The 11888-nt window shown below is 44.4% G+C and overlaps 1 protein-coding gene across 14 annotated transcripts in view; it reads right to left on the reverse strand.

The window, feature by feature from the left end:
- The window catches only part of KIF1B (kinesin family member 1B), a 144673-nt gene extending 133025 nt beyond the window's left edge, over nucleotides 1–11648 (reverse strand). For 6 of the 14 annotated variants that reach the window (XM_081796457.1, XM_078452446.2, XM_078452448.2 and 3 more), the window contains exon 1: nucleotides 11294–11636. The gene's annotated coding sequence lies outside the window, so the exon portion shown is untranslated. Of the gene's footprint in view, nucleotides 1–10792; nucleotides 11045–11293 lie in introns of those variants that run through there. The other 8 variants (XM_060624487.3, XM_078452450.2, XM_060624486.3 and 5 more) reach the window with 5 other exon arrangements.
- Nucleotides 11649–11888: the final 240 nt, after the last annotated feature.

Raw genomic sequence — 11888 nt, forward strand, 5'->3', positions numbered from 1 at the left:
CTTTAAAACAAAACAAAACAAAACAAGAGATGAAGCCTCAGCTCTAACCATCTAGGAGAGCAAATAAAAAAATGTAAATGACTCTTAAAAGATACAATCAGCGAAAACCAGAACATAGAAAAATCTACACGTCAAGTCACCCAGTATCTTCCGATAAATAACATGCAGAGGTAATAAAAGGAACTTGTGTTAGTTATAAGATAAGTGCGATGATTTTTTTAATCAAGAAAATCTGCAAAAACACATTTCTTAGATAATCATAATAGCCTGAACATAGACTCAGTATCTGATGATGTTAAGAAATTTATTAGGGGAAGATACAAGAAACAGGTTTGCCAAAATGTCCACCATTACTGAATACTGTCGATATTTCAATTAAAAAAACAAAACTTCCTTCTTTTGTATTCTACCCAAAGCCTACCAAGTACCGAATGCTGCCGACTGATTTACAGACAACAAAGAATAAATCTCCTTGTGCGGATTTAGATATAAAGAGCTATGGATTTGTCACTAGGAACCGAAATACTAACGTCTCTAATATCTGCTTATTTCTTCCGTCCATCGAATCAACTGCCAAATCACATAGCTTTTACCTAGAAAATCTCTCCATTTCCACCACTACCATCCCTTTTAGATTTTCGATATTTCTCACCCAAGATGGTTAACTTTCACCACTTTCTCTCTTTCTTCCTTCCACCCCCATTCGACTACCCAATACTGCCACTTTCATCTACTCCATCCATAACCAAGCAACACGGCCAAACTGGCCTTCCTGAAGCACAGGTCTGTTCATATCAGCGTCCACTTAAAAGTCCTCAAAGCGTCCCCACTGTCTACCAAACAACGGCTGAACTTCCCACACTGCATTCAATGTGTTCTGCGACATAAACCACCTACTTTTACAAACCCACAAAACACTGCCTTCCATCCACATTCCTTAACAACCACTCACCAGAGGGCTTCCTGAAAGTATCTCATGTTTTTCTGTGCCAGTGCCTTTGCTCCAACGTTCCTTCTACCCACTGTGACCTTCTTCCTCTACCAATCCAATTTATTCTTCTAGGATCTTCTTCTATGCCACCTATCTCTAAAGCCTTCATAGAATCTCCCTACCTCCCAAACCAAATGCTAATGCTTCTCCATTTAATACTACTCAAGTCACTGGCCTTACCTAGGGCAAGTAAGTTATTTACTTTTCTTATCTCTACTGTAAATTTTAAGCTCCTTGTGGACAAGAACATAATTTTAGTCATGTTTCTAATCCCCTAGCTACGGGGGCTTGAATACAGTAGTTAAAATATTTTGGTTGAATTCCTAGTTATTGTATCAACGGACTGATGCTTGAAGGGCATTAATAAAAACCATAAGTTGTTCCAAAATAGAAACAGGTATTTGATCAGAAGGAAAAAGGATAAAATTAATTTCAAATTCTTTCCTAATTGAAGTGTTAAGTCATTCTTTTTTGGAAGTGATAAGTACATTTTAAAATTGCTTTTCCCTCTGGGTGCCTGGGTGGCTCAATCATTAAACATCTGACTTTGGCTCAGGCCATGATCTCACGGTTCGTGAGTTTGAGTCTCCTGTTGGGTGAGCCCTGCTTCTCTCTCCCTCTGTCTCTCTGCCCCTCCTGGGATTCTCTCTCTCTCTGCCCCTCACTCACTTGTGCCCTCTCTCTCAAAAAAAAAAATAAATAAATAAATAAAATAAAAACAAAAAAAACTTCCCCCTCAAATAAATAACAAAATTACTTTTCCCAAACAATTTGAACCTAAATATGTATTTTGTTTCTGATTTAATTGTCTTGAGGTAAAACTGCAACCATCTTCACAAGCGAGTCAAAATTTTACATAATAATAGGAAACTATAGTTAAATGGACTATAGAAAGTGTTACTTTGTTACTTCCCTACTACTATAAACAGTATCTCTTTTATAGTAGAATTACATCAAAGAATCACAGCTTCAAAATTCCCAGGCTGTTAAAGAAATATTACCAATTACATAAATCTGAAATCAGGTTTAAATTCCAATGAGAAACAATTATTACAGAATACTTTTAGGAGGTTACAAGAAAACAATACTTCTTAAATTTAGCATAAAAATACATTTTCCAAGCTTTGAACAGCCAAAGGAAGAAAGACAGGAAAGACCATCACATACTCTAAATCACTTACACAGCCTCAGCTCTAGACTGTGCCTCTGACCTGTTTTCCTTCCTATGACACACAATTAGAAGCATCAGGAAAGCGGAATGGAGCAAAAATTCCAGAAGCATTCGCTAACAATAAAGGGAAAATAAAACAGTTAGGTCTAAGTTATTTGAATTTTTCTGAATTTTGCCCAATTGCTTAACTTTGATCTTGTGCAACTGAACTTGCCCTCAGAGGTTCCCTGGAGTATTAAGAGCCTAAGAAGACTAATTTTCAAATTAACCATTCAGCAAAGTGAGTAAACAGGAACAAAATACAACTAGCATTTGGTTGGTCTGTTTTTGTAGTATCCCTTTTCTATAGAAAACAGCGAAGATTATATCCCCAACATATAAGTCAGTTCATGTCATTTCCTCTCTTTAAAAACCTTCCACTGGTTTCCATGGCCTCAGAACACACCCTAAAAATCCAAGGGCCTCCGCAATCCAACCTGCTTCCCCAGTCACCATTTTCACTGCCCAGCTTCAAGCCTTCTTCCCCACCAAGCACCCTCTTACTACACCAAACACGCAATTCCTGGAAGCCCAATCCCCCTTTTCAACCTGTTACATCCACGTCTTTCCAGGAGAAGGTCAAATGTCACCATAAAGCAAAAAGCATTAAGTCATATATTCCTTAACGTGCCCCTTTTTGAGCCAAAAGTGATACCTTCTTTCTCTTTGCTCCTTAGAAATGTTGTGTTGATTCTTCCATTTTTCTACTTATTCCATTCTGCCCAATGTTGCAATCAGTATTTCACTTAACTCTCCTACACAGACACATTATTCAATACATATATGTCACAACTGAAAATAGAATTTAAATAAGAAATTTAGATTTTTAAATTCAATATTCACACAATTTGCTATATAGCAGCAGATTTACAACAGCAATAAGCACTCTATTTCAAAGATCATCTTTTCCACTGAATTATGGTTTCAAGAATGAATTATAACTTGAAGAATGAGTGGGTACCCAAAAGTAAGCATCAGCAGCTAATGAGACCATTTTGAGACTCTATGAAAACTTCATTATTATAAGTTTCACATCTCTCAATCCAATACTTTCCCTGAGAAACAGATTTTAGGATCCAATACTCTGTGTCCCTGATCATGGCTATACTGATAAAATGGCCCACCAAAAGGTAAGAATTTTTGTATGTGTATGAGTTACCTGTCTATTCTTGGTCTTTGACTCTATAAACAAAAAGCAGCCATGAGTCAAGCTGTGAAAATTCAAAACGAATCACATGTTGGAAAAGCTTCTTTCTGCACTCTAACCCAGTGCCAAGAATCAGACTGCACAGAAAGTCTCCTGACAGATCAGATTTTCAATCTCAAATGGGGTTAAACCAGCTCACCCAGGCTCCCCAACTGTTTTCTTTTAACCGCTATCTAAAGTAAGTTTTAAAATACAGTTTTAAAACTGTCACTGCAGTTTTAAATAAAAGGAAAAGATGTTTTTCAAGGACATTTTTTAAAAAAGTAATCCAACCCGCTTTTCAAACTGAGAATACAACATTAAAATATAACCAGTCTTTTTTTATGAAGGATATGACTAATATGGTTCAGATATATAACTTTATATAAAGATAAATCTGAGCAGAAAACTCATTATTTGTCACTGCAATTAAGAAATCTAGGATCCTCCTTTCCACTCGTAACATGATTTTTTTAAAATGTTTTCATTTATTTTTGAGGGACAGAGAGAGACAGAGCATGAGCAGGGGAGGGACAGAGAGAGACAGGAGACAGAGAATCTGAAGCAGGCTCCAGGCTCTGAGCTGTCAGCACAGAGCCCAACGTGGGGCTCAAACCCACAAACCGTGAGATCGTGACCTGAGCCAAAGTCAGACATCTAACCAACTGAGCCACCCAGGTGCCCTTCACTCGTAACATGATTTTATTCATAAACCAAGAGGTGCATCAAGAGACAACAGTTCCTAGACGCTGGCTCAGTTGGTAGAGCATGTGACTCTTGATCTTGGGGTCAGGAGTTTGAGCCCCATGTTGGGCACAGAGCTTACTTAAAAATAAAAATAAATAGGAGCAGCTGGGTGGCTCAGTTGGCTAAGTGTCTGACTGTTGATTTTGGCTCAGGTCATGATCTCACAGTAGTGAGATAGAGCCCCCTTTAGGCTCTGTACTGAGCGTAGAGCCTGCTTAAGATTCTCTCTCTCCCTCTGCCCCTCCCCCACTCTACACATACATGTGCACTCTCCTAAATAAATAAAAAATAAATAAGAGACAACAGCTCTTGTGGCTTAAAATAAAGTATTCCAAATGACAGTGATGTTTTTTCTTTTTTCTTTAAAAGGACAGTTAATACTAAACTCTAGTAAGTCAGTTCGTTCTAATACCTGAAGCTACATCTCATAATTTTATTTTGGCAGATCTGCTGGGAATTCTGCCACTTAAATTTCAACATTCCACTGAAGCTCTTCTATTGTCAAAGTGAATGACAGACAACACCTCCTCCTGGCAATGTCCAGGCTAAAGTCAACTCAGCTCGGTCATAGTATAGAAATGGTAAGTTTCAATCAGAGGTTAATTCAAATTTGGTATGAGTCAAGGTTCCCTCCTTCTGAAATCTGCCCTGACCACACCTCTGCAGCTACCTGCCCGGGAGGTAGCTTACTACCTGGGCAAGAATGCAGGTCAGACTTTTCCGTGTGTTGATAATATGCCAATCTTGATAAACCAGCACCGAAAGTTTAATAGATATGTTTTCATTTAGATGACAACACAGAATACAAGTATTCCAAACTCTCACAAGGGTTAAATAATGAGTTTTCTGCTCTGATTTATCTTTATATAAAGTTATATATCTGAACCATATTAGTCATAGCCTTCATAAAAAAAGACTGGTTATATTTTGATGTATTCGCAGTTTGAAAAGCAAGTTGGATTACTTTTTTTAAAAAGGTCCTTGAAAAACATCTTTTCCTTTTATTTAAAGACCTGTTAAAAACACCGAGTGTGGGGGTGTCTGGGTGGCTCAATTAGTTAAGCGTCTGACTCCCAGTTTCAGCTCAGGTCATGATCTCACAGTTTCGTGGGTTTGAGCCGCGTGTCAGGCTCTGTGCTGACCGTGCAGAGCCTACTTGGGATCCTCTCTCTCCCTCTCTCTCTCTCTCTCTGCCCTTCCCCTGCTCACAGTGTCTTTGTCTCTCTCAAAATAAAAACATAAACTTTAAAATATTATAAAAAATGTGGTGCCTGGGTGGCTCAGTCAGTTGAGCGTCCGACTTTGGCTCAGGTCATGATCTGGTGGTTTATGGGTTCGAGCCCCCGCATCAGGCTCTGTGCTGACAGCTCAGAGCCTGGAGCCTGCTTCAGATTCTGTGTCTCCCTCTCTCTCTGCACCTCCCCACCCCCACTCACACTCTGTCTCTCTCTCCTTCAAAAATAAATAAACATTAAAAAATTAAAAAAAAAAACTCTTAGTGTATGTATATAACATATGTATATATCAGTATGTCTATAACACATTTCTCTTACAATAATATTCAAATTTATTGAAAAAAAGTTTCTCTTTATGAACCATTATATATAGCCATTATATGTGTGTATAATTTACCTTTCCCTTTTTCCCTTGACTTCTAAAAGTTTCAAAGCTAAATTATAATAACCACATTACATAAATTGCTGTAATGTGTTTATTTAGTTTTTCCTCCTGTTACACAAAGCTTTGTTTTTTATCTATACTTTAACAGCCCCTCTGTATTTATGGTACTTGTGGTAGGCTGCTCAAATCCTTTTTAGAAGCGGTAAGTGGTACAAACCGTAAACAAATAAAACATTCCGGCAATAAACCTATTCTGCTATTTAACATCAGAAATATGTTATGTCAAAATTCTAGTTCCTAAAAACAGAAGCCTTTAAAAATTATACAAAAATTTGTGCTGAATGAATTTGAAAACAGTGTTGAGTGGCCAGAAAAGCAGGCCAAGATCTGAAACCAGATCCACCAAATAGAAGCAGACGAAAGCTCAATTAAGGAGGGAGTGTGAACTTCCAGTACTGTGAAGGCATGAAGTGTGTCCCCTGGTTTTGGCAGTAAAAGGCTGGAAGCCAGAGCAAGAGCAGGTGTCAGCAAAGTGAGGGCCACTGAAGCCAGTCTGTGGTGGGCTGGGGAGTAAGTAGGAGGCTAGAAAGTGGATACAAGTATCCTCCTTGCTTCCAGAACTCGACAGGAGAGTAACAGCTAGGAGGAAACACGAATGAAGGAAGGATTTTTCTCCCCTGCTTCCCTTTTTTTATTAGGAGAGATCTGCATGTTTCTATGCTTTATTCAACAGCTATTTACTAGGTGCCTAGGTGCCTGTGACAGGCATTTCTAGGAGTCTGGGATAAATCAATGAATGAAACAGATAAACATCCTTGCCACGGAGGAGCTTACATCCTAGGAGGGGAAGCGGGGACACTAAAATAATAATTTATACAGAATGCTACATGATCATAAGCATTACCAGGGAGGGAAAAGTACAGCAGAGGCAGGTGTCTGGTGGGGAGGAACGCTGTGCAGGTGCATAAATGAGGTCAGGTTGGGCCTGTTGAGGTGATGAGGTGTAAGCAAAGACTTGAAGGAGGTGAAGGAGTTAGCCAAGCAGCGTTCAGGGAAGAGCACTCTAGGTCCGAGCAAAGGCCCTAAGGTGGGACTGTGGAGAAACTGCAAAAGGGGACAGGAGTAACCAATACGGCAAGTCCCTAAGACTACAAGGCAGTGCTAATATCCAGGACACAGGCTGAGGGATTAGCTAAGTCAGGGGGAGTAACTCCTCACGACACTTGAGGAAAGAAGGTAAGAAAGAAGGCAGAGAATTCTGTAAGTAGAGGAAAGGGAAGAAGGGGTGGGGGAGATCATGCCTTCTTTTCCCTATGAGGTGGTAGGTAAGGTTTTATGCCAAACATGGGGCCGTGGGGAGGCTTGAGTAAGGCAGTCAAAATGTTAGAAAAGTCACTGTGGAAGACAGGGGAGGGAGCTGACCAGAATTACTTCGACACCAAAGACAGGTTCGGAGGAGACCTAAGATTCCGCATTAATCGTGGCACTACCCCCCAGCACTGTGAGATTTCTCCCTGGCAGACTGAAAACAGAAGGTACGGATGGGAAGACGGATGCAAGGCTGGCATGTGCATAATGGGTCTTGCAGAATAATGAATTAGAAACTGCAAGTGCCAGTCAGAAAATAGCTAGAGCAATGCACCCCACAAGTCACACGGAAGGAAAAGCTGGAAGAGGCTGCTGCACCAGGAGACTTGAGGTACAAGAGCACACAGAAAAAGACGACAGAAGTGAGAGCTGTAAGTGATCAGAACTTCATCCGGAGCCGCAGGCCAATCTGAGATCTGAAGACAAACCTGAAGGCTACGATAAGTGAAGAAGATGTGGCCACAACAGTGAGTTATGGGAACATGGGAGCATGAAGCCAACGTTTGCTTGAGCTGAAGTCAAGGAATTTTACAGTTAAAGGTAGTTAGTTACAGAACTTCAGTATAGCCGTTAGGTATTTCTAATGACTCGGGGTGGGAGAGTCACTTAGCCTGTTTCTTCATCTGTAAAATGGGAGTCATAGTATCTATTTCGTATGGTTGTTACAAGGATTAAAATAGAGGGGCGCCTGCGCGGCTCAGTCGGTTAAGCTCATGATCTCACGGTTTTGTGAGTTTCAGCCCCAAATCGGGCTCTGTGCTGACAATGTGGAGCTACTGGGGATTCTCTCTCTCTCTGCCCCTCCCCACTCACGCTGTCTCTGTCTCTTTCAAAATAGGTAAACTTTAAAAAAAAATTTTTTTAAACAAGGATTAGTGAATAATGCAAAGTGCTTGGAAAAGAGCCTGGCACATTAGAAAGAGCTCAATGAGAATAAGCTATTTTGTCAATATTGTTGTTGTTACTGTTTATACAGTCATTGACATCTGCCAGGATGATGTCAGAAGTTCAGATGGAAGGGAGAACTAATCCAAGTATCAATGATATCAAACAGAGCAATGGTAGAGGATGGTACAGTTGAATGATATGCTTTGGCATAGACAACGTGGTATTAAATATCAAAAAAAAATTTTAATCCATCGTTTACGATCTTTTGGCTTCAAACACATATACAAACACAAAGCAATCATAAAAGTACCAACTGAGTACTAGAGAAGTATTATATGACAATACAAAAGGGAAAAGGCTCTGACTATAAAAACCATGGAAGCCATCATGGTATGAGCAGTGGTACATTAAATTGTACTAAAACGTAAAAGAGTTGGGAGTTAACTTTATCCTACCATGCCTGTATACAAACAGAAGTTCCTTGAGGGTAAAGAACTAAATCTCTACATGCACTGTCAATAAACTGGTAATGAATGTCATAAAAGTGAGCATAAATGAATCAATGGGCCATTAACCAAAAAGTCCACCTCAAAGAGAAGCCCAAGGACTCTTTTGCAAGGTTTTCCTTGCCACTGTCACATCTGCTTCGTTCATCTTCTATTCCAAGGAGCTGCACAAAGAAAAGTTCTGGAAGTATGTATTTATCCATACTTTTATGAACTCCAGAGATACACCAGTTTTCTGTTTCAACAAGGCCATCTTTCAAAGAGAAAACTACATGAAATAGACAGGCTAGAGTTTCACTTCAGAGCCTTGTAAAATTATATCATATCAGTTTACAAGATCAAAAGGATATGCTTAACTCCTGGAAAAGACCTGCTGTGATTAGCAGCCTGGGAAGGAGTTTACAAACTAGGAAGCAGGGGCCTATTGTCATCCTTTACTTTGTACCCAGAACAAGCCCTTGGCAGGGAACTGGGCTAGAAAGCCTTGGTCTTGGAGAGACTCTGTTGGCACTCTTCTTGAGAGTTTATTCCCTGCACAAATTCAAAGTGGGAAAGAGCAAAGAGAAAAAAGGAAAGCTGCATTCATATCTGGTCTTGAAAAGAAAAGTGGTCTGTTTAAAGCCTTCGAAGCTGTACTTAATTGGATAAATTTTGGGAAAACATTCATCAGAGCAGAGCTGCACAGATTCATAAAATTCTGCCTCCAAATCAGATTCACAATCAGGTCTGATTTTATTAAATGCTGAAATTATATTGAACCACAATTCTTCAGATCTTTTGTACTAATAGAGTAACTGTAAAAATTGTTTAACTTAGAAACAGTTCTTAATTGGGGCATGGAATTTTAAAACAAACATTCTGTATTTCTCTCAAGTTAAAGTAATACAAAAAAAAAGCACTAGCTTCTATTGACGCCATTTTTGGTTCAACTAAGTTCTACAAGAAAAGCTTAACAGTAAAAGCAGAAAAATAAAGTATTAAGGCTTTTCTTAGAAAGCCCTATCCGAAAATTTTTAGAGAGTTCAACTTGAGAAGTTTACAGGAATTTGTTCCACAAGAAATAGAGTTTGAAAGCAAAGGGCACCAAGAAGACAGGCATGGCACTCTCCAGGTCCTGTCCACCCTGAGCACGTAGGAGACAGACCAACAGTCTCACACTAAGTTCCATCACTGATCATTTCCGGATCTGTTTCACAATCCCGAGGTGTGTACGATCCTTATACTCTACCCTCACATGGCAAGTGAACTCCGCTTGCCTCACAACCCAACAGCCACACCAAGTTAATTAGAAAAGCACCACCTCACTTAAGAGAACACAAGCTAAGATTTTATTATGACTAAGCTAAGCCGACAAAATGCCAGCCTTTAAATAAAATATCCACCATGATATCACTTAAGAGCTATTCAAATCCAATGACCGTACTTCCCTAGGCCTCAGACAGACCCATCTAGGACACAAAGCAACATATTCAGTGTCGCACAACAGCTGCCTAGAACAGAAAGAGATGGGTGAGCAAGGGATCTGTTGACAATCTAATTTCAGCTACCTCCAGATTCCACAAAGGTGACAACGTGCATCGTCAGAAATACTGCTGCACGCCTCTCTCACTATGAGAATATCCCGGCTTACTAAACCTCTGCGTGGTGAGCTACTCTGAGAAATCCATCCCTGCAATGCAATTAACACTAACTGGAAGCCTCCAGACGGGAAAACTGGCCTTAGCGATCCTCAGATGTGCCCGTGTGCAGGTAAGGCATCACCACCAGGCCTCCACGGCCACAGGACAGGCCATACAAGATGAATACGCAGACACGGTATTTCACCCCAACAAGAAGGGCATCTTGAAGGCACTTTACCATAGAAGCTCACGTAGCAATTCACCACGGAGAAAAAGTGATCTGGGGAGCTCAGGTCCGGTTTTAGGGCCGGAATGCGCTGTGTTGCACGAACAATGACTAGCCTGCTCGAGCAGGCTCCCAACCCCCACGGCTCGGCTTCTGGTGCGGCCAGTCACCCTGAGAGCTGCCAGGGCTGTCACTCGGTGCCTTCCAGCAACCGGACTTGGCTACTGGAGGATTTGTCAGATCATCCTCCCAATATGGCTGCCAGAGTAATCCCGAGCTGCTGCTCGACGCCGAGACCACAGCAGCCTTCCTCGCGGCTGGCCAGCATCCCGCACGCCCCCTCCCTTCCACCGCGCTCCTCGCCAGTCCTCGCGCCCTCGGCGGCGCCCCCCCCCCACCCCCACCCTCCGCCTCGCCGAGCCCCTTCCTACCTCCATCTGGCAAAGGGGCACAACCACAGTCCCAGTGTCAGCCCCGATGCCAACCCTGACGGCGGAGAGGGGAGAGGGGATGGGGGAAACGAGACCGGAGGGGCTTCCAGGCCGAGCAGCGCCCGCTCCGCGGAGCTGCAGTGTGCGCAGAGGGCGCGGGCAAAACAGACCCGCGGCGGCGGGCAGGCTGACCGCCGGGCACAGCCGGGGCCCGGCAGCTCAGGGGAAGCGGAGGGAAGGTGCGGGTCACTGCGGGGGACCCAGCAGGCCGCTGGACCCGAGCCCGGGGGCTCGCCGGCCCAGGGAGGGCCCCCCGCCCCGCCCCGCCCCACCCCACCCCACCCCACCCCAGTCCGCGCCCGCTGGGGCGGCGCGGCTCCCGCCCCGCCCGGCCCTTCCTCCGCTCAGACCCCGCCCGGTCCCGGCCCGCCCCTCCCCCCCGGGCGGCCCCCTCCCCAGCCCGGCGGCGGCGAGCCAGCCGCTGCCCGCCCCCCGCCTTACCTCAGCCGCGCTACGGACCGACGGGCGGACGGGCGGGCCGGGTCAGCAGGCGACACGGCGCGCGGGGGCGCGGGGGGCCCGGCACCGGAGCGCCTCAGCGCGAGCAGCGGCCGCCGCGAGCCGCAGGGCACCGCTCCGCAGCCCCATCACGCAGCGGCCCGGCGCCGCATCGAGGGCCGCGGCGCGGGGAGGGCGAGAACACGGGACGCCGGGGCGCGGCGGCGACGGAGCCGGCGGTGGCGGCCGCAGCGGACGGGGAGCGGCTCGGACTCGCGCTGGCGCCTCCCAGGGCTGCCGCCGTCTGACTGACCCGCGTCGGTCCTCGCGAAGCTCCGCCCGCGGCCGCCCGCGCCGGACACCGCCCCGAGCCCGGCCACCGCTCGTCACCTCGGCCCGCCCCGACGTCCGCGATTGACGCGGGGGACAGCCAATCGGAGCTTAGAGCTCGAGACTGCCGGCCAATCGCAGGGTGAGCCGGAGAGAGGTTGGGGCGAGGAGCTGCGGAGATGCCGGGGCGCCTCCTGGTGGCCCGGGAGCCGGCGGGGGTGCGGGGCTACTGGGCTTGCGGGGTTGGGGAGGCCGGCGCCCAGAGTCC

The sequence above is a fragment of the Panthera onca genome, chromosome C1 (genome assembly GCF_046562875.1).
Source record: "Panthera onca isolate mPanOnc1 chromosome C1, mPanOnc1 haplotype 2, whole genome shotgun sequence".
Lineage (NCBI taxonomy): Eukaryota > Metazoa > Chordata > Mammalia > Carnivora > Felidae > Panthera > Panthera onca.